We start from the raw sequence: 26,249 nt of genomic DNA, 5'->3' as shown, positions 1-26,249 counted from the left end.
TTGTTAATAAAACCTTCATGGTTGTTTGTTCAACTTCTGTCTGAATCTCTATTCACTCACTACAAGAAAAACTGTGGTAAATTGGTGAGATCTTTGAGGTTGGTGTACTGTTAGGTGTGCACACTCTCTTTAAAGGGTGGCAGTTAGTGGGGTGAGTCTGCCGCATTCTTGACTGGTGGTTAATCATAGAACTGCAGAGTTGGAAAGGACCCCTGAGGGTCATCTAGTCCAACCCCTCCGCAATGCAGGAATATTTTTGCCCAATGTGAGACTTGAACCCACAACCCTGAGATTAGGACTCTCGTGCTTTGCAAACTGATCTATCCCAATGAATTCAGTGGAACCTCCTCCAAGGTAACTGGGTAAAGTACTCATTCTTGAAGTGGGAAGTTTTTAATCCTTGCAAAGCAAACAAAGCTGCACCTTCAGTCTTCCAAAATGGTATTCAAGATGCAATCTCCAGATATGACCGCAGTTTTGAAAATCCTCCATACAATTCCAGTTTCAGTTGCTTCAAATGCAAACTAGAAGTGATAAAGTGTGGTGGGATTTCATACAGTATTCTCTGGGCATGGGCAGAGTTTGCTGCTCTTCCTGTAAAGCAGAGGCAGGGAAGCAGTGGCCAAAGAACCGCCTTGCAAGCTTGGTGTAACCACAGAAAGGGGGCCTTGTGAGCTGAGGTGCAGGATGCCAGAGCGTCCAGTATAGGAAGAAATGAACAGGGAAGAACAGCCCCCCCCCGTATCATAGAGAGGAGAGAGATAGAGAGGCCTCCCAAGCAACCCCTGGGAAAATCCTCAGTGCCGGTTCCCATCCGAGCACCGGCAGGGGCTGCTCTGCCCCATAGCTCTATGGGCCGGACTTTTCCTGGCAGGCGGGAAAAAGGAGCATCGGGAGGGGCTTGAGAAGGGGGGGGGCGTCGCTGGACTAACTCCTCCCGCCCTGCTCTTTCTGTTGCAGGAAAAGACATCGGAAGAGCGAGCAAGGGAGGCGGAGGGGCAGAAGAGAGGACAAAGGGGTAAAGAGGCAGCGATGGGGAAGGGGGGGTGAAATGGGGAGGGGGGAAAGGACAAAGACCCCCTCCCTATTCCCCCCCCCCCAGATCTTACATGGGACGATGAAGCCCCTCCAACACAAGAGATCACCTCCACCCCAATTACACTTGACTATGGGATATGCACGGGGGCCTTTTTGGAGAGGACGTCCTTGCAGGGTTTCCTGGCGCCTTCTGCTTTGAAGCACCCCCGCCACGAACATTAGTTCCCTGGGGGGGTAGAGGGAGTCCATGGAAGGGTGAAAGGGCGAGAGAGAGGCCTGGATAGAGACCCCCCTTACTTCTCTCTCCCTCCCCCCCCCAGTGGCTCGTCTTGCGAGGCCCCTCCGGATGGAGAGGTGGGCGCGCAGGGCGAGGGTTGAATGGTGCCGGGGGGGGCATCTGGGCGCAGGAGGGGAGGAGGGCATAGGAAGTTGGGGGGCTGAGTGATCAATGGAAGCATCCGTGGCGGTGGGAGGGGAGCCCTGCCGAACAGAGAGATGCACGTGGCCTTTTGGAAGAGATGTCTCCATCTTGGGCGCTGGAGGGGCTGCCTTGGCTTTTTCCTTCCCGGCAAGAAATCTGCCTTGGAGAGAGGGACGGGGAGGGATCCTTGAAAAGGGGGGGGTCCCATTTCCCCACCCACTTCTTTCCAGGATGCTTCTTTCTCCCAAGTCCAACCACTGGAGAGAAAAGGCAGGAAGATTCTGGGATGAACCCCCTCCCTTAAGTTACCGGAAACTTTCCCCCTTGCTCAGACTTCGAGTTTATTGCAGGAGGGGGGTCCCGTGTGGGTGGTCCTGGCCCACCTCTGTGCTGGCAGGAGGTCCAAATTTCAAGAGGGCAGACCTGGTGGGCAGAGCAACCCCCAGGCCAGGTCAGCTGCATGAGAGGTCCAGGGAGGGCAGAAGAGAAAAGTCAGGAACGCGGTTTCGGAAGGGATCTTCCTTTCTTCTTCCCTTTCTCCTCCTTTGTCTCCTGTCTCCTCTCTTCTCTTCCTGCGGCCTTTTCACTCTCTGAGGAGGGGGAGACCATCAGATTCAGAGAAACAAGGGTTGTCCTGGGGGTTGGGACTCCCCCACCCAAATGTCCAGAGTCCTCCTGTGTCCTCTTCTCCTCCTTCTCCCTTCTCTTTCATTTCCACCCTTACCTGGGTTTTCTTCTCTTCTTTACCTGGACTACCTTACAGGGACCTTTAGGAAGTTCTCCACAGTAACTGTGGGACCATTGAGTTCCTTTATCCTAAGAAGTTGTCTTCCTTTTTCTTCCTGTTCTGTTGTTTATTTCTTGCTATACAGTTACCTGCTTAAGCACAAATTGAGTTGGCAAGAGGGTTGTCTTGCCCATCTGGAAAGTTTGACTTCCTTCCAGGGGAGACGGGGGTGTTGACACCCCACAAAGGACCCCCATCCTCAATGCAGAGAAGGAACCTATCACGGTCAGTGCCAATGTTCACTTTCCACTGCATGACTGATCATTGATGCTGTTGAACACCAGTCCAAAAATATGGGTGGAGGGTGCTGTGGAAATGCTTTCGGGGTTTATCTTCCTGTTCTGTTGCTATACAGCTACCTGCTTAAGCACAAATTGAGCTAGCGAGAGGGTCGTCTTGCCCATCTCGAAAGTTTGACTTCCTACCAGGGGAGAGGGGATGTTGACAACTCACATGAGACCCACTTCCTCCCTGCAGAGAAGGAACCCATCACGGTAAGTAGCAATGTTCACTTTCCACTGCACGACTGATCATTGATGCTGTTGTACAGTGGTATATTGGGTTAAGAACTTACCGTATTTTTCGCTCTATAAGACGCACCAGACCACAAGATGCATCTAGTTTTTGGAGGAGGAAAACAAGAAAAAAAATATTCTGAATCTCAGAAGCCAGAACAGCAAGAGGGATCGCTGCACAGTGAAAGCAGCGATCCCTCTTGCTGTTCTGGCTTCTGGGATAGCTGCGCAGCCTGCATTCGCTCCATAAGACGCACACACATTTCCCCTTACTTTTTAGGAGGGAAAAAGTGAGTCTTATAGAACAAAAAATACGGTAATTCGTTCTGGAGGTCCATTCTTAACCTGAAACTGTTCTTTACCTGAGGTACCAATTTAGATAATGGGGCCTCCCACTGCTGCCGCGCCGCCACCATGCGATTTCTGTTCTCATCCTGAAGCAAAGTTCTTAACCCGATGTACTATTTCTGGGTTAGAGGAGTCTGTAACCTGAAGCGCCTGTAACCCGAGGTACCACTGTACAGCAACCCAAAAATATGGGTGGAGGGTGCCATGAAAATGCTTTCGGGATTCATATATCATTGATATATTGGTGGGCTTCAAGGGTAAAGGACCCATTATCATGATAGACAATGCCCATTGCTGGAGGGTTCTGACTGATAATCCTTTAATTCCTTCTGCTAAGCTTATATTATTCAGGAGAACGTCCAGAACCGATATGAATAACAATGGTGATAGTGGACACCCTTGTTTTTGTTTTTTTTAAATAAATTTTTTATTGATTTTCCAACATGAATTAAAACACATTACAACTCACAATACATAGACAAACAAACATATAAACACGTATAATTTCATAACCTCTTTTTCTTAAGCCTTATTTCAACGACTTCCCCATGCCTCCCTTTTCTGCATCCCTGTTTTAAACTTTTTCAGCAACCCCTAATTTCAATTACTTATAATTCACTTTCTTTAATCCTTTTTCTCTTACCCAATCATTTACCACTGCAAATCTGTTTTACCTTACCCATGACATTTTAGCACTCATTGATTTTACAACAGTTCTTAAGATAAACTTTAAATTTCTTCCAATCTTCTTCCACCGTCTCTTTTCCTTGGTCACGGATTCTGCCAGTCATCTCAGCCAGTCCCATGTAGTCTATCACCTTCGTCTGCCACTCTTCCAGCGTGGGTAGTTCTTGTGTCTTCCAATACTTTGCTAAAAGAACTCTTGCTGCTGTTGTAGCATACATAAAGAACGTCCTATCTTTCCTTGACACCAATTGGCCTACCATGCCCAGGAGAAAGGCCTCTGGTTTCTTATGAAAGGTACACTTAAGGACCTTCTTAATTTCATTATAGATCATTTCCCAGAAGACCTTAATCCTTGGGCACGTCCACCAAAGGTGGTAGAAAGTACCTTCAGTTTCATTACATTTCCAGCATTTATTATTGGGCAAATGATAGATTTTTGCAAGCTTGACTGAGGTCATGTACCACCTATAAATCATTTTCATAATATTCTCTCTTAAGGCATTACATGCCGTAAACTTTATACCGGTGGTCCATAACTGTTCCCAGTCAGCAAAGATAATGTCATGACCAATGTCTTGTGCCCATTTAATCATAGCTGATTTAACCGTTTCATCCTGTGTATTCCATTTCAACAGCAAGTTGTACATTCTTGACAAATTCTTAGTATTGGGTTCTAACAATTCTGTTTCTAATTTTGATCTCTCCACCTGAAAGCCAATTTTCCTGTCCTGTTTGAATACTTCATTTATCTGGTAATAATGAAGCCAGTCTCTTACTTTAGACTTCAATTTCTCATAACTCTGTAGCTTCACTCCCCCCCCCTCTTGTTCTATAATTTCCCAGTATTTTGGCCTATTAGATTCCATATTAAGTTTTTTCACTTTCTTAGCTTCCATTGGTGACAGCCACCTAGGGGTTTTATTTTCCAACAGGTCTTTATACCGAATCCAAACATTATATAGTGCTTTCCTAACAATATGGTTTTTAAAACCTTTATGAGTTTTTACCTTGTCATACCATATATATGCATGCCAACCAAACCTATTATTAAACCCTTCCAGATCCAAAATGTCTGTGTTCTCAAGGAGTAGCCAGTTTTTCAGCCAGCAAAAAGCCGCTGATTCATAATACAGTTTTAAGTCTGGCAGGGCAAACCCCCCTCTTTCTTTTGCATCAGTTAATATCTTAAATTTTATTCTGGGCTTTTTGCCCTGCCAGACAAATCTAGATATATCTTTCTGCCACCTCCTGAAACAGTCCATTTTATCCACAATCTGCAATGTTTGAAACAAAAACAACATTCTCGGCAAAACATTCATCTTAATAACAGCAATTCGGCCTAACAAGGAAAGTCTCAAGTTTGACCATATTTCTAAATATATTTCTGTCCAACATTTCTCATAATTATCTTTAAATAAATTCACATTCTTAGATGTTAAATTAATCCCCAGGTATTTCACTTTCTTTGCTACCATTAATCCGGTTTCACTATGAAACCTCTCTCTTTCAGCAGCTGTTAGATTTTTCTCCAGTACCTTCGTTTTCTGTTTATTCAGCTTAAAACCTGCTACTTGACCAAATACTTGTATTAGCTCTAAAACTCTTTTCGTACTAGTGTCTGGCTCTTGTAAAGTTAATACTAGGTCATCTGCAAACGCTCTCAGTTTATATTGTTTAGCTCCGACCTGAATCCCTTTGATCAGCTGGTCCCCTCTGATCATGTTTAATAAAACCTCCAAGACAGATATAAAAAGTAATGGGGATATTGGGCACCCCTGTCGTGTCCCTTTTTCAATAGCAAATTCTTCAGTAACCACCTTATTTACAATTAATTTTGCTTTTTGTTCAGAATAAATTGCACCTATACCATTCTCAAAACCTTGGCTACCCCCATCCCTTCAAGATTCTTTTTCATAAAGCTCCAAGAGATATTGTCCAAGGCTTTCTCCGCGTCCACAAATATTAATACTGCCTTAGTATTAATATTGGCTTCTAATAATTCCATAATATCTATTATGTTTCTCACATTGTCAGATAAATATCTTCCTGGAAGAAAGCCAGCCTGATCTTTGTGAATCTCTCCCACCAAAACTCTCTTCAGTCTTTTTGCCAAAATGTCTGCAAAAATTTTGTAATCCACATTAAGTAATGATATAGGGCGGTAGTTCTTAATCTGGTTCTTCTCAGTCTCAGATTTTGGTATAAGTGTAATATACGCTTCTTTCCACGAATCGGGTGCCTTCTTCCCCTCTAGAATTTCATTACAGACTTCCTTCAGCGGTTGTACCAGCCATTCTTTCAGAGCTTTGTAGTATCTGGAAGTCAATCCGTCTGGTCCTGGAGATTTTCCCAATTGCATATTTTGAATGGCTCCCTCTATTTCTTGTTCAGTTATTTTCTGGTTCAAAATCACCTTGCTTTGTTCAGAGATTTTTTGTAATCCATGTTTTTTAAGAAATTCTTCTATCTCTTTTTCATTCACCGGCCCTTGTGCATAAAGTCTTCTGAAGTAACTCTGAAAACAGTTTCTAATCTCATTTGGTCTATAAATGTTCCTTCCTTCAACCTCTAAGCTTGTAACCATATTCAGTTTTTGTCTTTTCTTCAATTGCCATGCCAGAAGTTTCCCACATTTATCTGCCGATTCAAATGTCTTTTGCCTCATTTGCTTTATTTTCCATTCTATCTCCTGATTCATCAGTTCCATGTACTGCCTCTGATAAAACTTAATTTCTCTCAAAATTTCATGGGACTTTGGCTTTGATCTCAGTTTTTTTTCTCCTTCTTTTATTCTTTCCAAAATCTTATCCTTCTTCTCATTCTGTCTCTTCCTTTTTATAGTGTTCTGCTGTATTAAAAATCCTCGCATAACGGCTTTACTTGCATCCCAAATTACTCTTTTCTCCGCCTCTGTTCTCAGATTCTCAAAATAATCTTTCACAGTTTTCTGGGCCTTTCTGTACACCTCTTCATCTCTAAATAGGGAGTCATTCATCCTCCATCTGAAGGAACCAGCTGTTGTTAAGTTCATCTCCATCTTTACGGCATTATGGTCGGAGCAAGTCTTTGGGCAGATTTCCACTTTCTTTATCTTTGGTGCCATCCCACTAGTTACCCAAATTTGGTCAATTCTAGTCCAGGTCATTTTTGCTTCAGAGAAGAAAGTTCCCTCTCTCTCAAGAGGGTTCCTTGTTCTCCAAATGTCAATCAAGTCCATGATTATCTGTCATTTCAAAAAAAGTCTTTGGTAGTCTCCCATCCTTGGAAACCACCTGTCTTTGTGCTTTATCCATATTTGTAGAGACCACTCCATTCATATCTCCCATCATAATTACATTGTAATCCAGATAGTCCATTAATGTCTCATGCAATTTCTTGAAGAACTCTGACTTCCCTTCATTTGGAGCATATATCCCTATTATCAATAGTTTTTCTCCTTGGACTTGTATTTCAATTGCCAAATATCTTCCTTGTTCATCTTTAAAAATTAACTTAGGGGCCAACTTTTCCTTTGCGTAGCTCACCACTCCTCTTTTCTTCACTTTATAATGGACACCCTTGTTTTGTCCCTTTTGTAATTTCAATATTTCAATATTTTCTGTTAATACATTTATTTACGATAAGTTTTGCCTTTTGTCTTGAATATATTGCTTTTATACTTCTCATAAACAATTGACCCATTTGCATCATTTCTAAGTTTTTAATCTTAAATTCCCAAGATATATTATCAAAGGCGATCTCAGCATCCACAAATATTATGGCTGCCTGCTTTTCATTCCTGGCCGTCAAGTACTGAATAATATTCCTTATATTGTCCTTCATCTGGCGGCCAGGAAGAAAGCCTTAATATTTGCAAATAGTTCATAATCACTGTTCAACAAAGAAATCGGCCTGTAGATTTTAACCTGTAATAAGTCTGAGTCTGGTTTGGGTATCAGTGTAATATATACTTCTTTCCAAGTCTCTGGTATTTCTCCTTTTTTCAAAATATTGTTCATCGCTTCCTCCAATGGTGCCAGTAGGGTGTAGCTGAATTTTTTATAATATTTAATAACAACAACAATTTATTACGTATACCCCGCCCATCTGGCTGGGCTTCCCCAGCCACTCTGGGCGGCTTCCAACAAAATATTAAAATGCGGTAATGCATCAAACATTAAAAGCTTCCCTAAACAGGGCTGCCTTCAGATGTCTTCTAAAAGTCTGGTACTTAATGTTTTCTTTGACATCTGGTGGGAGGGCGTTCCACAGGACGAGTGCCACTACCGAGAAGGCCCTCTGCCTGGTTCCCTGTAATTTGGCTTCTCGTAGTGAGGGAACCGCCCGAAGGCCCTTGGCGCTGGACCTCAGTGTCCAGCTAGAACGATGAGGGTGAGCACGCTGCTTCAGATATACTGGACCGTTTAGGGCTTTAAAGGTCAGCACCAACACTTTGAACTGTGCTCGGAAACGTACTGGGAGCCAATGTAGGTCTTTCAAGACCGGAGTTATGTGGTCTTGGCGGCCGCACCCAGTCACCAGTCTAGCTGCCGCATTCTGGATTAGTTGTAGTTTCTGGGTCACCTTCAAAGGTAGCCCCACATAGAGCGCATTGCAGGAGTCCAAGCGAGAGATAACCAGAGCATGCACCCCTCTGGTGAGGCAGTCTGTGGGCAGATAGGGTCTCGGCCTGTATACCAGATGGAGCTGATAAACAGGTGCCTGGGGCACAGTTACCCCATTCAGGACCAGGGAGTCATCAACACCCACCCGCCTCCTGTCCCCTAAAAACAGTACTTCTGTCTTGCAGTAACTCCATCCATTCCTAGTGCTTTTCCTGATTTTAAGTCCTTTATTGCTCTCCAAATTTCTTCCACTTCTATTAATTCATTCAGTCTATCCTTCTTTTCTGTTGGGATTTGTTGCACTCCATTCTTCTTTAAAAATTCTTCTACTTGTTCTCTATTCCACCTTTTTTATACAATTGTCTATAGAAATTTACAAATCATTTTCTTATTTCTTTCAGATTCTCTATTTCTTTCTCTCCAATTTTAATTTTATATATGTCTTTTGAGATTTTCTTTTATTTATCTGCCATGCTAGCCATTTTCCTGATTTATTTGTGTTTTCAAAGTTCTTTTGTTTCATCGTTTTAATTTTCCATTCTACTTCCTGATTCACAATTGTTGAAAATTGACTTTGTAATATCTTAATATTTTGATTAATCATTATATCATTTGGGTTTTTAGCTAGCTTTTTTCCATTTTCCATTATCATTTAAAATTTCCATTTTTTATTTTCTCAGAAAGTTTTGGGTATGTTGATTTTTAACATAAACTTTCCAAACAAAACATCCATCTTATCATCTCTTACACATCTTGGCTATTTTTAGCCAGTGACTTCCATCATTCCCTTCTAATGATTTCATCCTATCTCTCTTCTGTTTACAATTTGTCTCTTTACTACTATTTATATAATCAAAATCTTAACATCCTATATTTTAACTTTGATTAACAATATGTCTTATCTCCATTTTTTCACAAAACTTCTTGTTATCCTACAAGCGTATTCAATTGAACACCACTGCCCTTCAAATAATTCACAAATTTACTCCAGTCCTTCAGGAATTTTTGGTCCCGCTATTCTCGGATTCTCCCGGTCATCTTAGCTAATTTTGTGTACTCCATCAATTGACTGAAAGAAAAATAACATTTTTGGTACCACATTCATTTTTATAACCGATATCCTTCCCCACACTTACAAATCTCTCTTAATCTTATTCCATACCTGGTTGTGGTTGTCTTGATAGAAATTTATACTTTGGGGGGTTAACAATATTCTTAGGTATTTCACTTTCTTTACCACCCCTGTTTACGTTTATTGTTGCAACTGGTCCACTATCTTTTTTGTCCATATTTTTAACAAACAAGCTTGATTCTATTCACTTTCTCATTCTATCAATTTCCAATGAAACTTCCCCCTTCAGGTCCCCCATAATTATTTTTTGATCCACAAAGTCAAATAATTTCTCTTCCAACTTTCTATAAAATTCAGTGTTACTGCCATTTGGTGCATAAATCCTGACAATTATCAGTTTTCCTCCCTTCTTTGACCTTAAAGATTTGTCTCACTTCATATTTTTTTAATAAAACACCACCCCTCTCTTTTTACTCCTGTTTTGGGGGGGGCGCCCTTGCAGACTCCCCCTTTGTCTCGCAAAGAGCTGAACTCTCCCCTAAGGGCTGAGTCCCGTCTCTTCTCAGCTCTGCGGACCAACAGGAAGCCGATGTTTTATGTTTAATCATGTTTTAATATTCCATTGAGAGCTGCCCAGAGGGCTGGGGGAACCCAGCCGGATGGGTGGGATTTGAATAATATATTATAATTAATTAATTGATTAATTAAGGTGGAACATATTTTCCCCCTTTAATTTATAGTATCATTCTCTTGGTCACATTTAGGAAAGGCATAATCCACTTTTGTAATCCAATTGACAGCTTACATGCAATTGGTATATTATTCCAAAGGATATTTTCTTCTGAAAGTCTTCCCGTTAGGATTCAGCTTTTTCAGTGTCACACATATTTGCTTAGCCACTCACCCAAAGAAGAAAGGAAAGTGAGAGAGTCCTGGACAGATAATTTCCACGAGGATAGTTCTATATTACAAGAAGGGCATGAGATCAGGTGGTCCATTCCCTGGCCATACTTCCTCAGGGAGACGTAGAGAAGAGAGGGGAGAATCTAGGAGATGCTTTAAAAAAAAAGACGGTGCTGTTAATTAGACTCACTTTGTGTTAAGTTCCATTTCCCTCTTCCATGAAACCCTAAAATGATTTTTTTCCTCCCAAAGGAGAAGGTGATCCAAATTCTGAGGAGACAACTTCAATTTCATTGAGAATAATGAAGGCAAAGTTAAAATGTACATAATGTCCTTCTGTCACTGCGTACACTGCGTTTACAATAATGAACTCAACAGAAGAGAAACCATCTAAAGCTATGCAGTGCAAAAAGAGCTTGAACTGGAGCAAAACTCTTAGGAAAAATCAACAAACTCGTAAGGGGGGGAAACCAATTAAATGTATGGAGTGTGGAAAGAGCTTCAGTCAGCGTGGAGCACTTAGAATCCATCAAAGAATTCACACAAGGGAGAAACCATTTAAATGTGTTGAGTGTGGAAAGAGCTTCAGTCAAAGTGGACACCTTAGAACACACCAGCGAATTCACACGGGAGAAAAACCATTCAAATGTATGGAGTGTGGAAAGAGCTTTGTCCATAATGGAAGCCTAAGAACACATCAGCGAACTCATACAGGAGAGAAACCATTTAAATGTATGGAGTGTGGAAACAGCTTCAATCAAAGTGAATATCTTAGACTGCACCAAAGAACTCACACGGGGGAGAAACCATTTAAATGTGTTGAGTGCGGAAAGAGCTTCAGTCAAATTGGAAATTATAGAATACATCAGAAAACTCACACAGGGGAGAAACCATTTAAATGTATGGAATGTGGAAAGAGCTTTGGTCGTAGGGACGCCCTTACAATACATCAGCGAACTCACACAGGGATGAAACCATTTAAATGTATGGAATGTGGAAAGAACTTCAGTCAAAGTGGAAACCTTAGAACACATCAGAAAACTCACACAGGGGAGAAACCATTCCATTGTATGGAGTGTGGAAAGAGCTTCCATCAAAGTGGGCCCCTTCAAATACATCAGCAAACTCACACAGGGGAGAAACCATTTAAATGTATGGAATGTGGAAAGAGCTTCAGTCAAAGTGGAAACCTTAGTACACATCAGAAAACTCACACAGGGGAGAAATCATTTAAATGTACGGAGTGTGGAAAGAGCTTCAATCGAAGTGGATACCTTAGACTGCACCAAAGAACTCACACAGGGGAGAACCCGTATAACTGTATAGAGTGTGGAAAGAGCTTCAGTCAAATTGGAAATTATAGAATACACCAAAGAACTCACACAGGGGAGAAACCATTTAAATGTATGGAGTGTGGAAAGAGTTTTCGTCATAGTCTAACCTTTAGAATACATCAGCGAACTCACACAGGGGAGAAACCATATAAATGTATGGAGTGTGGAAAGAGCTTCACTTCAACCAAAAACCTTAGACTGCACCAAAGAACTCACACAGGGGAGAACCCATATAACTGTATAGACTGTGGAAAGAGCTTCAGTCAAAGTGGAAATTATAAAAGCCACCAAAGAACTCACACAGGGGAGAAACCTTTTAAATGTATGGAGTGTGGAAAGAGCTTCCGTAATGGTGGAACCCTTAGAAGCCATCTACAGACTCACACAAAGGAGAAACCATTTAAATGTATGGAATGTGGAAAGCTCTTCAGTCAAAGTGGAAACCTTAAGAGACATCAGCAAACTCACACCAGAGAATAACCATTTAAATGTAAGGAGTGTGGAAAGAGCCTCGGTCAAAGCGGACATTTTAAAGACCCCAGAGAACATTCACAGCGGGGGGGGGGGAGCATTTAAATGTGAGGATTGTGTGTGCAAAGAGCTTTACTGATAGTGAGAAATCATTTAAATATATGGAATGTGGAAAGGGCTTCAGTCAGTGTGGAAGGACATAAATCAGCGAGAAATCATATAAATATATGGAGTGTTTAAAGAGCTTCAATCAGAGTGAAAACTGTGCAAAACAGTAGTGAACTCGCATAGGAAGAAACCATTTAAATGCATGGAGTGTGGAAGGAGCTTCAGTTGGAGTGCAGATCTTAATATCCATCAGCCGCTAGATACATAGAGTATATGTGAAGTTCTGGTGTCTGCATGTAAATTTGTAGCCATGTAATCAAGTAATGATTTCTCACAATAGTAAATGCAATATCATATGTCATGAACTGTTTGCAGTTTGCAGAGAGCGTGCACCTGCAATGCTGGTGGTCAATGTTGATGCTCTTTGAGTCGGCTGAAGTTCAGTCTTTGGTAGAGGGAGTTGGAAATGTTGGTGTTTTGGGATTGCTAATAGAGCATTGTGGAAATTACAGGGTGAAAGTTGTGATGCTTTGGAAGCAGGGTTCGTTATATTAGTAGTATACAAACAACCATAACAACAACAATACAAACAACTGTAACACCTATTGTTATAATTATACTAAATGAACAAATAAGACACAGAAAGAGTGAGGCCATCTTCTTATGTGCATAAACCCCTTCTGTAGTTTTTATAATGGATACACTAATTGTGTTACAACCCTTCCTCTTCCTTGGTTCTCTGATGGGCACAATGTTCAGATAAAACATTATTTCCAGTGGCAGCAGGAATAGAGGAATGAAGAAAGCAGGGTTCCTGCAGTGTCCAGAGGGGGTGTGAAAGACACCCCCTCCCCCGCTCCTCTAGATGAATAAAAGCAACCCTGGGGGAAGAGAAGGCGGTGGAGAGAGAGAAACATGGCCTTGGGTGGGTGATTCTGTTTGGGGTGCTGTCAGTAACTTCTCCAGAGGGGCTCTGGGGCATCCTTTGCTCCTCTCCCCTTCCCAAGGGTCTGTGGCTCCTCCAAGTCCTCCTAGAGAAGGATCCGTTAATACGGCTTGGAGGGAAAGAGTGTTCTAGACCAGCTGCTGCAGCCTTGTTTCTCTTTGGGGGGGGCTGGATCTTCCTTCTGTATCTGCCCCCACGTTATGCAACCTCTCAAGCCAAGACTGAACTGGTGTTTCTGTTGTAAAATTAGTTAACCCATTTAGCATATGATAGAATTCATATAACCTAACAGTGAATGAAACATATGTACCTTTGTTATACCTTCATCTTACTTTCTCTGATGGAAGCTATGTCTCAGTGCTCTAATAATTTCTAGGCTACGTGGACTTCTCAACCCCGACTTCCACCCGCTTATCTTTCAAACTATTGTTTGAAACGTTTAGAAATAGAAAATTTATGTGACCGACTCTTCTTCCCTTGAGTCTTCTTCCCAGGCGTTGGGAGCCATTGGAATGGTAAGCTAAGGGCTTTCTAAAGGTCTGGTTGTCAGGTAGATGGACAATAAATGAATGAAATGTAAATCCTAAGACAGCAAGACACCAGGATACCCAAAATAATGGACAGAAGTAATGGACATGAAAATGAAGTATAACAACTTTTTTTTAGTGAAGAGAGCTTAAGAAAAGCTTTGACTGTAATCCTGTGTTTAAGCCTGAGACATCTTAAAGTTTAAGTAAATAAGTTGACTTCTACCTAGAACACATTTCCTGACCCACTTTCTTTCAAAAACTTTTTTTTATTAATAAAACTCCTTGTTGTTTGTTCAACTTCTGCCCGAGACAATATTCACTCACTACAAGATAAACTGTGGTAAATTGTATGGATTTTTGTAGTTTGCATACAGTGAGATGTGCGCGCTACAGTGGTATCTCGGGTTAAGTACTTAATTCGTTCTGGAGGTCCGTACTTAACCTGAAACTGTTCTTAACCCGAAGCACCATTTTAGCTAATGGGGCCTCCAGCTGCTGCCGTGCCGCATGGCACGATTTCTGTTCTCATCCTGAAGCAAAGTTCTTAACCTGAAGCACTATTTCTGGGTTAGCTGAGTCTGTAACCTGAAGCGTATGTACCTGAAGCATATGTGTAATGGGAATTGGGGGTTGCTCGTGCGTAAGTTGCCGCCACTCTCGGCGAGATTGCCTGGATAAACCTTTCCCTGGCTGGACAGTCCTGATTCCGTGTCTGTCTCAGTCACTGGCAGAATCCATCAGTGGGCGTTTCCTGAACTTCTTCCAACATAAAAGATCCTTGATGGATAGTCTCCGCCTAGCCTCCCTGCGCGGAAGTCTTCTGTGCAGGGTGGGTGTGGGCAGCGGAGGACCCGTGCTCTCCCCGCTGGTCTCTGGCGAAGAGTCCTGGAGCCATCTCTCCGAAGCCTGCCTCTGCCCGCCTTTCTCCCTGGTGTAACGCTGATTTCCTTCCCCGGCCGATGAGTCCCCTCTCTCCCTGAAGGGGCCCTTCTCCGGCATCGCTTGGGAGCCCTTCCTCCACTCCTGGCTGCGATGGCAGTTCCCTGACAATATGTAACCCGAGGTACCACTGTATATTTAATAGGGGGCAGTTAGCGGGTGAGTCCCCCACATTATTGACTGGTGGTTAATCATAGAACTACAGAGTTGGAAGGGACCCCCGAGGGTCATCAAGTCCAACCCCTGCAATGCAGGAATTTTTTTTGCCCAATAATAATAATAAACTTGGGGGGTGGGCCTTCCAGTTTTATTTATTTATTAATGGTCTTATGTTACATCGGTTAACATAATCATATTATATCACAAGGCTTATTATACTGTAATTTTCAGCTTGTATACAAAGTTTATATGCTTAAAGGGGGGGGGGAAACACAAGGACAAAAAACTATTCCAAAATTATATATATTCCAACACTTCGGACTTCCTTTATATCCCGTTGTACAGTCGTACCTCAGGTTAAAGTAGCTTTGGGTTGAGCGTTTTCGGGTTGATTTCCGCGGGCACCTGGAAGTAAGGGAACACGATCCCGTTCGCATCCAGAGGTACCACTGTATATTCCTTTTTAAAAAATGAATGTACACTTATTATTTTATATTTCTTTACCATTTATCTAATACATTGCAATATCAATATGTACCCTTGGGCTTATTTCTCAACTTAGTCTCTCTCCAACGTCAATCGAATGGTGAATTTTGGACATTCCCATATGTGAGAACCCACAGCTCAGGTCACACAAGGAGCCCCGTTTTTAAATGTTTTCTGGTGATACTTATTCAATCAAGCCAGTGTGGTGTAGTGGTTAAGAGCGGTAGTCTTGCAATCTGGGGAACCGGGTTCGCGTCTCCGCTCCTCCACATGCAGCTGCTGGGTGACCTTGGGCCAGTCACACTTCTTTGAAGTCTCTCAGCCCCACTCACCCCACAGGGTGTTTGTTGTGGGGGAGGAAGGGAAAGGAGGATGTTAGCCGCTTTGAGACTCCTTAGGGTAGTGATAAAGCGGGATATCAAATCCAAACTCTTCTTCTTCTTCTTCTGTCCTCTACCCCCCAGAACCATAAAACGGTGGAGCTCGAAGGGACCCCAGGGTCATCTAGTCCAACCCCTCTGCAATGCAGGGGTCACAAAGAAAGCATCTGCCAAATACAGGGGCCCACCCTCTTCCCCCACTTGGAGTCCTCCCCCCTTCTCAAGGGACACCCATTTCTGAGCCCCCAAAGAGCTCTCTCCCCCCCCCCCCCGGGTTCGTGGGGGTTGGGCAGGGGGTTGCAGGGACCTCAAAGGCCTTGGGCCCCATGGTTTCCTTTCCACCCACCCACCCAGGGGATCCTCCCATTCATCTCTCAGCCCCCCAACAGCCTTTTCTGCACCCCAGCCGCCCCAGAGCCTCCCCTTCACCCAAAGGACTTGCCACCCCAGAGGCCTCCCAAAACAAGCGGCAAGAGAAGTGGGGTGATGGAGAGAGGGGCCTTTTCCGGGCCGCACTAGGCAGCCGGGCTCTCTCTCCCCTTAACCCTTACGTGGCCTTGCCGCTCGGGGATTTCTGCCCAGGGAGAAAGTGGGCAAGGCACCAAGAGGGATCTGGATCCCGCCATGGGATCCCACCAGATTCTGGACGTGGCAACGCTCGGCTAGGCTCTCATGGTGGGAAAGGTGCATCCAGAGGGGCCAACCCCTAGGGGCCCCGGTCCCTTAGGGGCGAAAGGTGGGAGAGCTCAGTGGGCACAGCATGAGGCCCCTCCTTTCAGGGTTGCGGGTTCATGATCCACGTGGGGCAAAAGAGCCCTGCATTATTGACTGGTGAAAAGTGAAAACGGTGTGGTGGGAGTTCATACAGTATTCTCTGGGCATGTGCAGAGTTTGCTGCTCTTCCTGTAAAGCAGAGGCAGGGAAGCAGTAGCCAAAGAACCGCCCTGCAGGCTTGGTCTAACCACAGAAAAGGGGCCTTGCGGGCTGAGATGCAGGATCCCAGACGAACTGAGCAGGGAAGAACTGCCCCCCCCTGTATCATAGAGAGGAGAGAGAGACAGAGAGGCCTCCCATGCAACGATTGGGAAAATCCTCAGTGCCGGTTCCCATCCGAGCACCGGCAGGGGCTGCTCTGCCCCATAGCTCTATGGGCCGGACTTTTCCTGGCAGGCGGGAAAAAGGAGCATCGGGAGGGGCTTGAGAAGGGGTGGGGGGCGTCGCTGGACTAACTCCTCCCGCCCTGCTCTTTCTGTTGCAGGAAAAGACATCGGAAGAGCGAGCAAGGGAGGCGGAGGGGCAGAAGAGAGGACAAAGGGGTAAAGATGCAGGGATGGGGAAGGGGGTGAAATGGGGAGGGGGGAAAGGACAAAGACCCCTCCATTTCTCCCCACCTTCCCCAAAAGCGCCTTTACTGGGGCCCACCAGGAGGGTCTGGATCCATGCAATCCCGCTGCGAAGTGGGGACCCAAGACCTGCAGGACTTGCATGGCTCCATCTCCTTTGGAGCCCCCCCCCCAGAAACACCATAGCACTATGGGACATGCACAAGGGCGGGGGTGCAGGGGTCCTTTCTGCACAGGAGGCCCCTGCCGGGATTCCGCGGCGCCTTCTCCTTGGAAGCCCCCGCGCCACGCGCATTTGGGGGCGCAGGGGCGTGCGGAGCCAAGGGGGTTTCTGGGCGCAGGGGCGACGGAGGGAGGAGGGCGAAGGAAGTTTGGAGGCCGGGGGATCAATGGAAGCATCTTTGGCGGGGGAGGGGGGAACCCTGTGGGGGGGGGGAGAGGGAGAGACCCGTGGCCTTTTGGAAGAGATGTCTCCATCTTGGGCGCTGGCGGGGGAATCTCCGGAGGGGCTGCCTTGGCTTTTCCCTTCCTGACAAGAAATCTGCCTTGGAGAGAGGGACGGGGAGGGATCCTTGAAAAAAGGGGGGTCCCATTTCCCCACCCAGTTCTTTCCAGGATGCTTCTTTCTCCCAAGTCCAGCCACTGGAGAGAAAAGGCAGGAAGATCCTGCGAGGAACCCCCTCCCTTAAGTTACCGGAAAATTTCTCACATGCTCAGGCTTCGAGTTTATTGCAGGAGGGAGGTCCCGTGTGGGTGGTCCTGGCCCACCTCTGTGCTGGCAGGACGTCCAAATTTCATAGAATCATAGAGTTGGAAGAGACCACAAGGGCCATCAAGTCCAACTCCCTGCCAAGCAGGAAACACCATCAGAGCACTCCTGACGTATGGTTGTCAAGCCTCTGCTTAAAGACCTCCAAAGCAGGAGACTCCACCACACTCCTTGGCAGCAAATTCCACTGTCGAACAGCTCTTACTGTCAGGAAGGCAGCAGCTGAAGGAGGAGCAAAAGGGTTTTCTTGTGTGTGTGTTTCTTTGTGGCTGATTAGCTGCTCTTCCTGTGCAAAGGTCAGAGGCCTGGCGGCGCGCGCAGTTTGATCCATCTTTCAGATTTAGGGGAGCTAGTCTCAAACGTTTGTTGGGGGAGACCTAGGTTTTGGGGGGGTTATTTTTTTAAAATATTTTATTTAGGATTTTCTTGTTTTACAGAAGTGTAATGCCTCGTATTTCCCCCCCCCCCCCATGTAACATTTTGACAAATCCGTTTCATTTGTTGAGGCATTAGGGGGAGAAGAAAAAAAAAGGGAAAAGAAAGGGGGTGGAGGGAGGGAAGATGGATGGGGGTGGGGTCAGGTGGTGGTGTTTCTATTATGCTTAGTGTATGTAGAGTTTGGTGTCAGCGTTGCTTGTGTTGTTCACTTGTGTTCCTTTGGTGGTGAGAGAGGTTGGGGTTGGCCTAGGGTGTGATTGTTTGCTTGTGATTGGCTGTGGTGATCTTTGTTTTCATGTGTGAATGGGGTGGGTGGGTGTTTTGGATCAGGTTAGCCATATTGATTTGTATGCTATTGGTGGATTATTGTCATTGTCTTGTTGGGCTGTGTATGTGATAAAGAGGAGCCATACCGGGGTGAAGGTGTCTTCTTCTGTTTGTCCCCCTGTCAGTTTCAGTTTATTAGTTAATTTTTCCAGTAGGGCTGTTTCCCATACTATTTGGTACCATTGGTCCATGCTTACTCCTGACAGGTCTCTCCAGTGTCTGGTTATGGTGTTTCTGGCTGCTGAAAGTAGGTGGGTTATGAGTTCTTTGTGGTTGGGGGGGATTATTTGTCCTGTCTTCACGCTTTTTAAGATGGAGGACCACTGTAGCCACCCCCTACGACACGTTTTCAAGATGGAGGGTGAGGGAACAGCTGCAGTCGCCTGCGGTTCCTGCGCAATGTTTCCCATCATGCCAAAGGTTGCAGGCAGCTTTACCTGCAGCAATTGTATGTTGATTGCCCTCTTAGAAGACAAAGTCCAGCAACTGGAGGAACGTGTAGCTCTGCTTCTAAAGATGAATATTTTTGAATACTTTTAACAATCACATAGGACATCAATAACACTTCTGTTTTGTTTATTCCAGTTAGAACAGAGTCTGATACACCAGTCTGACATCAGCTGCATTGAAAAAGAAAATCGCGGAGGCGTGTCCTGGAGAAATTGAGAGGTCTGTACTTCCACTTTTCTGTGAGACTGTATCTTTGTGTGTTTCCTTTCAGCGTGTAGGAACATAGAAAGAGCCCTTCCAGATCTGTAGGATATTAAGGAATTATGGTATTCTGCTCAGAATTCACTGACTACTTGGGTCCAATATCATTTCGCCAAACTGGCCTCTCCACAGAGTTCACACAAACAGCAGCATTCAGAGCGCAGGAAACCAAAGCACGAAGAAGAGCTATAAAGCCACATGACATTCCAGACTTCAAGTGGAATGGTTTAGTACTGGCCAATTACATCTGAATGGTTGCAAATAAGCCCAGAGTCCATAAACATGTACCAGAGCCCTTGTTTATCCAAACAAAGTCTACGTCTATAAGCAATCCATTCAACCATTGTGAGTGTTCTCATATTGTCAATTCATCTGAAGGCAGCCCTATTTAGGGAAGTTTAAAGATTTTTAACATAAACTTTCCAAACAAAACATCCATCTTATCATCTCTTACACATCTTGGCTACTTTTAGCCAGTGACTTCCATCATTCCCTTCTAATGATTTCATCCTATCTCTCTTCTGTTTACAATTTGTCTCTTTACTACTGTTTATATAATCAAAATCTTAACATCCTATCTTTTAACTCTTATTAACAATATTTCTTATCTCCATTTTTCACAAGACTTCTTGTTATCCTACAAGCGTATTCAATTGAACACCATTGCCCTTCAAATAATTCACAAATTTACTCCAGTCCTTCAGGAATTTTTGGTCCCGCTGTTCTCGGATTCTCCCGGTCATCTTAGCTAATTCTGTGTACTCCATCAATTGACTGAAACAAAAATAACATTTTTGGTAGCACATTCATTTTTATAACCGATATCCTTCCCCAAAGTGACAATTTCATCCATCCCCACACTTCCAAATCTCTCTTAATCTTATTCCATACCTGGTTGTGCTTTTCTTGATAGAAATTTATATTTTGGGGGGTTAACAATATTCTTAGGTATTTCACTTTCTTTACCACCCCTGTTTCTGTTTATTATTGCAACTGATCCACTATCTTTTTGTCCATATTTTTAACAAACTTTTTATTTTTATTTACTTTAAAGCCTGCTACTTGTCTAAACTGTTCACTTTTTTCTAGTACTTCCTTCGGACTTGTTATTGGTTCAATTGTTATTACCAACTCATCCATAAAGGCTTTTACTTCATATTCTTTCCTTCTGACTGATATTCCTTTAATTCCTTCTGCTAACCTTATATTATTCAGGAGAATTCCAGAACCGATATGAATAACAATGGTGATAGTGGACACCCTTGTCTTGTCCCTTTTGTAATTTCAATATTTTCTGTTAATACATTATTTTCAATAATTTTTGCCTTTTGACTTGAATATATTGCTTTTAAACTTCTCATAAACAATTGACCCATTTCCATCCTTTCTAAGTTTTTAATCTTAAATTCCCTAGATATATTATCAAAGGCCTTCTCAGCTTCCTCAAATATTATGGCTGCCTGCTTTTCATTCCTGGCCGTCAAGTATTCAATAATATTCACAATATTCCTTATATTGTCCTTCATCTGGCGGCCAGGAAGAAAACCTTAATATTTGCAAATAGTTTTATAATCACTGTTCAACAAAGAAATCGGCCTGTAGTTTTTAACCTGTCATAAGTCTGAGTCTGGTTTGGGTATCAGTGTAATATATGCTTCTTTCCAAGTCTCTGGTGTATCTCCTTTTTTCAAAATATTGTTCATTACTTCCTCCAATGGTGCCAGTAGGGTCTAGCTGAAATTTTTATCATTATTTATTTATTTATTTATTTATTACCTATTTACCCCACCCATCTGGCTGGGCTTACTCAGGCACTCTGGGCGGCTTCCAACAAAATATTAAAATACGGTAATGCATCAAACATTAAAAGCTTCCCCAAACAGGGCTGCCTTCAGATGTCTTCTAAAAGTCTGGTAGTTGTTTTTCTCTTTGACATCTTGTGGGAGGGCGTTTGTCAGGATGGGTGCCACTGCCGAGAAGGGCCTCTGCCTGGTTCCCTGTAACTTGGCTTTTCGCAGTGAGGCAACCGCCAGAAGGCCCTTGGTGCTGGACCTCAGTGTCCGGGTAGAACGATGGGGGTGGAGATGCTCCTTCAGATATACTGGACTGAGGCTGTTTAGGGCTTTAAAGGTTACTTTGAATTGTGCTCGGAAACGTACTGGGAGCTAATGTAGGTCCTCTTTATCCAGTTCCCTGTACCTCTGGAGGAATTTTTTTACTTCATCTTTTTCAGTTTAACTTTTCCTTGTAGTAGAATGAGACTCCTTCCAGATACTCCCATTTAAAATCAATATTGTGTTTTCTCAGCACTTGTGTCAGAGGTTTATATCCATCACGTCATTTCAGCTGACAAAGTGGAATTTCCTTAAATATGATTATCATTGCTCTATCAATATAGAGCTTCTTTTCTCTTATTTTTTTAGCAAAATAAATTTCTCATCTACTTATCTTTAAATATCATCAAACAATCTCCTGGAAACTTTTTTTCCTTTTTTGATTTAACTTTTATCCTAAATGCATTCAATACTGTATTGGCAAATTCATCTTTTCCAATTCCTAGCCATTGTGCAATTTCAATAATTAATTCTTCTAAAATATTCTGTCCTGCTGTTTCTGGGAGAGATCTGATTCTCAAATTTATCTCTCTTTGCTTCAGTTCCTGCACCACAATTGCATCCCACAATTCCTCCTGTTCCTTATTCAGCTCTGACACTGCACTTTTATTTTTCTCATCCTCCTTTTTTAAATTCCTTACTTTTCGTTCTGTAGGTTTCAATCTTTCCTCTAAATTTTGTGTTCTCTTGCTCACATCCTTTATCTGGGCTTTCATCTCATTCACAGTTAAATCGATAATTTTTTCTCCATCTGCTCCCGTCTACTTTCCATATTTTTCTCACTTTGTTTAATATCTTTAATATCTTTCTTCAGTTCTGCAAACATTTTTGCAACATCTCCTTTCCCTTCCATTTCTTGCTTTGACCCTCTCCGGGTCTCTCCTGATGTTGCCCCTCCCCTCCTTTTTTCTGTGATGATGTCATTCTTAAACTGTTATTTCCTCTTTCACCACTAGGTGGCCCTTTTGCCTCCAACCAGTTCTATATCAAATGTATATAGCTGAGAGGGGGACAAAGGGTAAATGCTGCAATAGTCCAATAATTATTTGTACAAAAACAAAGAGAAAGCGGGAGAAAAATGTCTTCCACCACTTCCACAGATTTTTCGCACTTTCCACTGTGTCCCCGTCCCAAGAAAAAGAAGAAATCAAAACCAAGTACCAACAAAACAAAACAAAACAAATTCTTCCGCCTCTTGGTGGCTTAATCCAACTTTCACCATATTATATTCCAGGAGAAAGGAAAAGAGGAAGGTATTCACTACAATTATAATGTCTTAACAATGAAAAAGGTGAAGTTAAAAGAGAGAGAGAAAATAAATCCATCATGCTCATTAACCAAAAGGGGGAGGGTGTCCCCAAGTCTCTTCCTGTAAATGTCTCCTCAAATTTCTTACAGTACCAGACTTTAGCAGTCTTTTTATATTTGTCTCTGCTGGTCTGGTATTTTAACTCGCAAAAATAGCTCCATAAACATATTTTTTACAAATTGCGCAGTTTAAATTAAAATTGAAAGTAGAAGCCGGAAGCTCCTTCTCCAGCGGGCTCCTTCAACTCCCAAAGGGTTTCAAATAAGTTTATTTTCTAGGGATTTCCACCTCCCTTTCAGTAAACCAAACCTTCAGAACTAAAAAAGTATATTTATTATTTTATTATTTTTATTCGCTGTAGGAGATTTGCAGGTAATTCATGCAGTGTAAATGCAGTGTAAATCAATCACAGTCGGGGCTGCCTCCTTTTTTATCCCTGCTGTCTTCCGAATCTTTTCTCAATTAGAATTTCCCAACATTTTGCCAGATTCAGGTTTCTTTTTCTTCGAAAATCAGCCACTGTGCTGGATAGACTCAAGGCTTCAATCCTCCGAGTAGTTAATGGCGTCCCGCGCTGGCGTCTTGATCTCGCTGCACTTTCCGCTCTCCAAGGGGAGCGTTTTTGGCGCCGGAGAGACGTCCTTATAGTGCTGGTGGCCTCAAAATAATCCTTTTGAGGGTTTGGGGGGCTGCGGTGCCCTTGCAGACTCCCCCTTTGTTTCGCAAAGGGCTGAACTCTCCCCTAAGGGCTGAGTCCCATCTCTTCTCAGCTCTGTGGACCAACTGGAAGTCGATGTTTGATGTTTTAGCGTGTCTTTAATATTCTGTTGGAAGCTGCCCAGAGGGTTGGAAAACCCAGCCTTATGGATGGGGTTTGAATAATGATATATTAATTAATTAAGGTGAAACATATCTTTATTCCTCTAATTTATCAGTATCAGTCTTTTGGCCACATTTAGGAAATGCATAATCCACTTTTGTAATCCAATTGACAGCTTACATGCAATTGGTATATTATTCCAAAGGATATTTTCCTCTAAAAGTCTTCCCATTAGAATTCAGCTTTTTCAGTGTCACACATATTTGCTTAACCACCCACCCCAAAGGAGAAAGGAAAGTGAGAGAGTCCTGGACAGATAATTTCCACAAGGATAGTTCTATATCACAAGACGGGCGTGAGATCAGGTGGTCCATTCCCTGGCCATACTTCTTCAGGGAGACATAGAGAGGAGAGGAGAGAATCTAGGAGATGCTTTTAAATAAAAAAGACGGTGGTGTTAATTAGGCTCACTTTGTGTTAAGTTCCTTTTCCCTCTTCCGTGAAACCCTAAAATGGTTTTCTTTCCCCCAAAGGAGAAGGCGATCCAAATTCTGAGGAGACACCTTCAATTTCATTGAGAATAATGAAGACAAAGTTAAAATGTGCATAATGTTCTTCTGTCTGTGTGCACACTGAGTTTACAATAATGAACTCAACAGAAGATAAACCATCTAAAGCTATGCAGTGCAAAAAGAGCTTGAACTGGAGCAAAACTCATAGGAAACATCAACAAACGCCCAAGGGAGAGAAACCAATTAAATGTATGGAGTGTGGAAAGAGCTTCAGTCAGCGTGGAGCACTTAGAATCCATCAAAGAATTCACACAAGGGAAAAACCATTTAAATGTGTTGAGTGTGGAAAGAGCTTCAGTCAAAGTCGGGACCTTAGAACACACCAGCAAATTCACACGGGAGAGAAACCATTTAAATGTATGGAATGTAGAAAGAGCTTTGGTCGTAGGGACGCCCTTACAATACATCAGCGAACTCACACAGGGATGAAACCATTTAAATGTATGGAATGTGGAAAGAACTTCAGTCAAAGTGGAAACCTTAGTAAACATCAGCAAACTCACACAGGGGAGAAACCATTTAAGTGTATGGAATGTGGGAAGAGCTTCAGTCAAAGTGGAAACCTCAGAACACATCAGGAAACTCACACAGGGGAGAAACCATTTAAATGTATGGAATGTGGGAAGAGCTTCAATCAAAGTGGATACCTCAGAACACATCAGAAAACACACACAGGGGAGAAACCATTTAAATGTATGGAGTGTGGAAAGAGCTTCAGTCAAAGTGTACTCAGACTGCACCAAAGAACTCACACAGGGGAGAACCCATATAACTGTATAGACTGTGGAAAGAGCTTCAGTCAAAGTGGAAATTATAAAAGACACCAAAGAACACACACAGGGGAGAAACCATTTAAATGTATGGAGTGTGGAAAGAGTTTTCGTCATAGTGTAACCTTTAGAATACATCAGCGAACTCACACAGGGGAGAAACCATATAAATGTATGGAGTGTGGAAAGAGCTTCACTTCAACCAAAAACCTTAGACTGCACCAAAGAACTCACACAGGGGAGAAACCATATAACTGTATAGACTGTGGAAAGAGCTTCAGTCAAAGTGGAAATTATAAAAGCCACCAAAGAACACACACAGGGGAGAAACCATTTAAATGTATGGAGTGTGGAAAGAGCTTCAGTAATGGTGAAACCCTTAGAAGCCATCTACAGACTCACACAAAGGAGAAACCATTTAAATGTATGGAATGTGGAAAAAGCTTCAGTCAAAGTGGAAACCTTAAGAGACATCAGCGAACTCACACCAGAGAATAACCATTGAATTGTAAGGAGTGTGGAAAGAGCCTCGGTCAAAGTGGACATTTTAAAGACACCAGAGAACATTCACAGCAGGGGGGAAAGCATTTAAATGTGAGGATTGTGTGTGCAAGAACTTTACTGATAGTGAGAAATCATTTAAATATATGGAATCTGTAAAGAGCTTCAGTCAGTGTGGAAGGAGCTTCAGTTGGAGTGCAGATCTTAATATAAATCAGCCGTTGGATGCATAGAGTACATGCGAAGTTCTGGTGTCTGCATGTAAATTTGTACCCATGTATTCAAGTAATGAAGGTGATGTCTCACAATAGTAAATGCAATATCATATGTCATGAACTGTTTGCAGTGTGCAGAGAGTGTGAACCTGCAATGCTGGTGGTCAATGTTGATGCTCTTTGAGTCGGCTGAAGTTCAGTCTTTGGTAGAGAGAGTTGGAAATGTTGGTGTTTTGGGATTGCTAATAGAGCATTGTGGAAATTACAGGGTGAAAGTTGTGATGCTTTGGAAGCAGGGTTCGTTATATTAGTAGTATACGAACAACCGTATAACACCTATTGTTGTTATTATACGAAATGAACAATGAAGACACAGAAAGAGTGAGGCCATCTTCTTATGTGCATAAACCCCTTCTGTAGTTTTTATAATTGATACACTAATTGTGTTACAACCCTTCCTCTTCCTTGGTTCTCTGATGGGCACAATGTTCAGATAAAACATTATTTCCAGTGGCAGCAGGAATAGAGGAATGAAGAAAGCAGGGTTCCTGGAGTGTCCAGAGGGGGTGTGAAAGAGACCCCCTCCCCCACTCCTCTAGATGAATAAAAGCAACCCTGGGGGAAGAGAAGGT

General features: G+C 43.0%; 1 protein-coding gene and 1 pseudogene across 3 annotated transcripts in view; both read left to right on the top strand.

Moving 5' to 3' along the window:
• Window positions 1-26,249, top strand: part of LOC128409407 (gastrula zinc finger protein XlCGF57.1-like) — a 55,859-nt gene that overhangs the window by 7,801 nt on the left and 21,809 nt on the right. Inside the window, exons 1-2 of one of the 3 annotated variants that reach the window (XM_053379875.1) lie at window positions 1,562-1,910; window positions 19,191-19,274. The gene's annotated coding sequence lies outside the window, so the exon portion shown is untranslated. Of the gene's footprint in view, window positions 1-1,561; window positions 1,911-16,817; window positions 17,045-19,190; window positions 19,275-26,249 lie in introns of those variants that run through there. The other 2 variants (XM_053379873.1, XM_053379874.1) reach the window with 2 other exon arrangements.
• LOC128408874 (zinc finger protein 91-like) lies at window positions 784-26,224 on the top strand (annotated as a pseudogene).

This window comes from Podarcis raffonei, chromosome 2 (genome assembly GCF_027172205.1).
Source record: "Podarcis raffonei isolate rPodRaf1 chromosome 2, rPodRaf1.pri, whole genome shotgun sequence".
NCBI lineage: Eukaryota > Metazoa > Chordata > Lepidosauria > Squamata > Lacertidae > Podarcis > Podarcis raffonei.
This window is presented reverse-complemented; position numbering and strand designations above follow the sequence as displayed.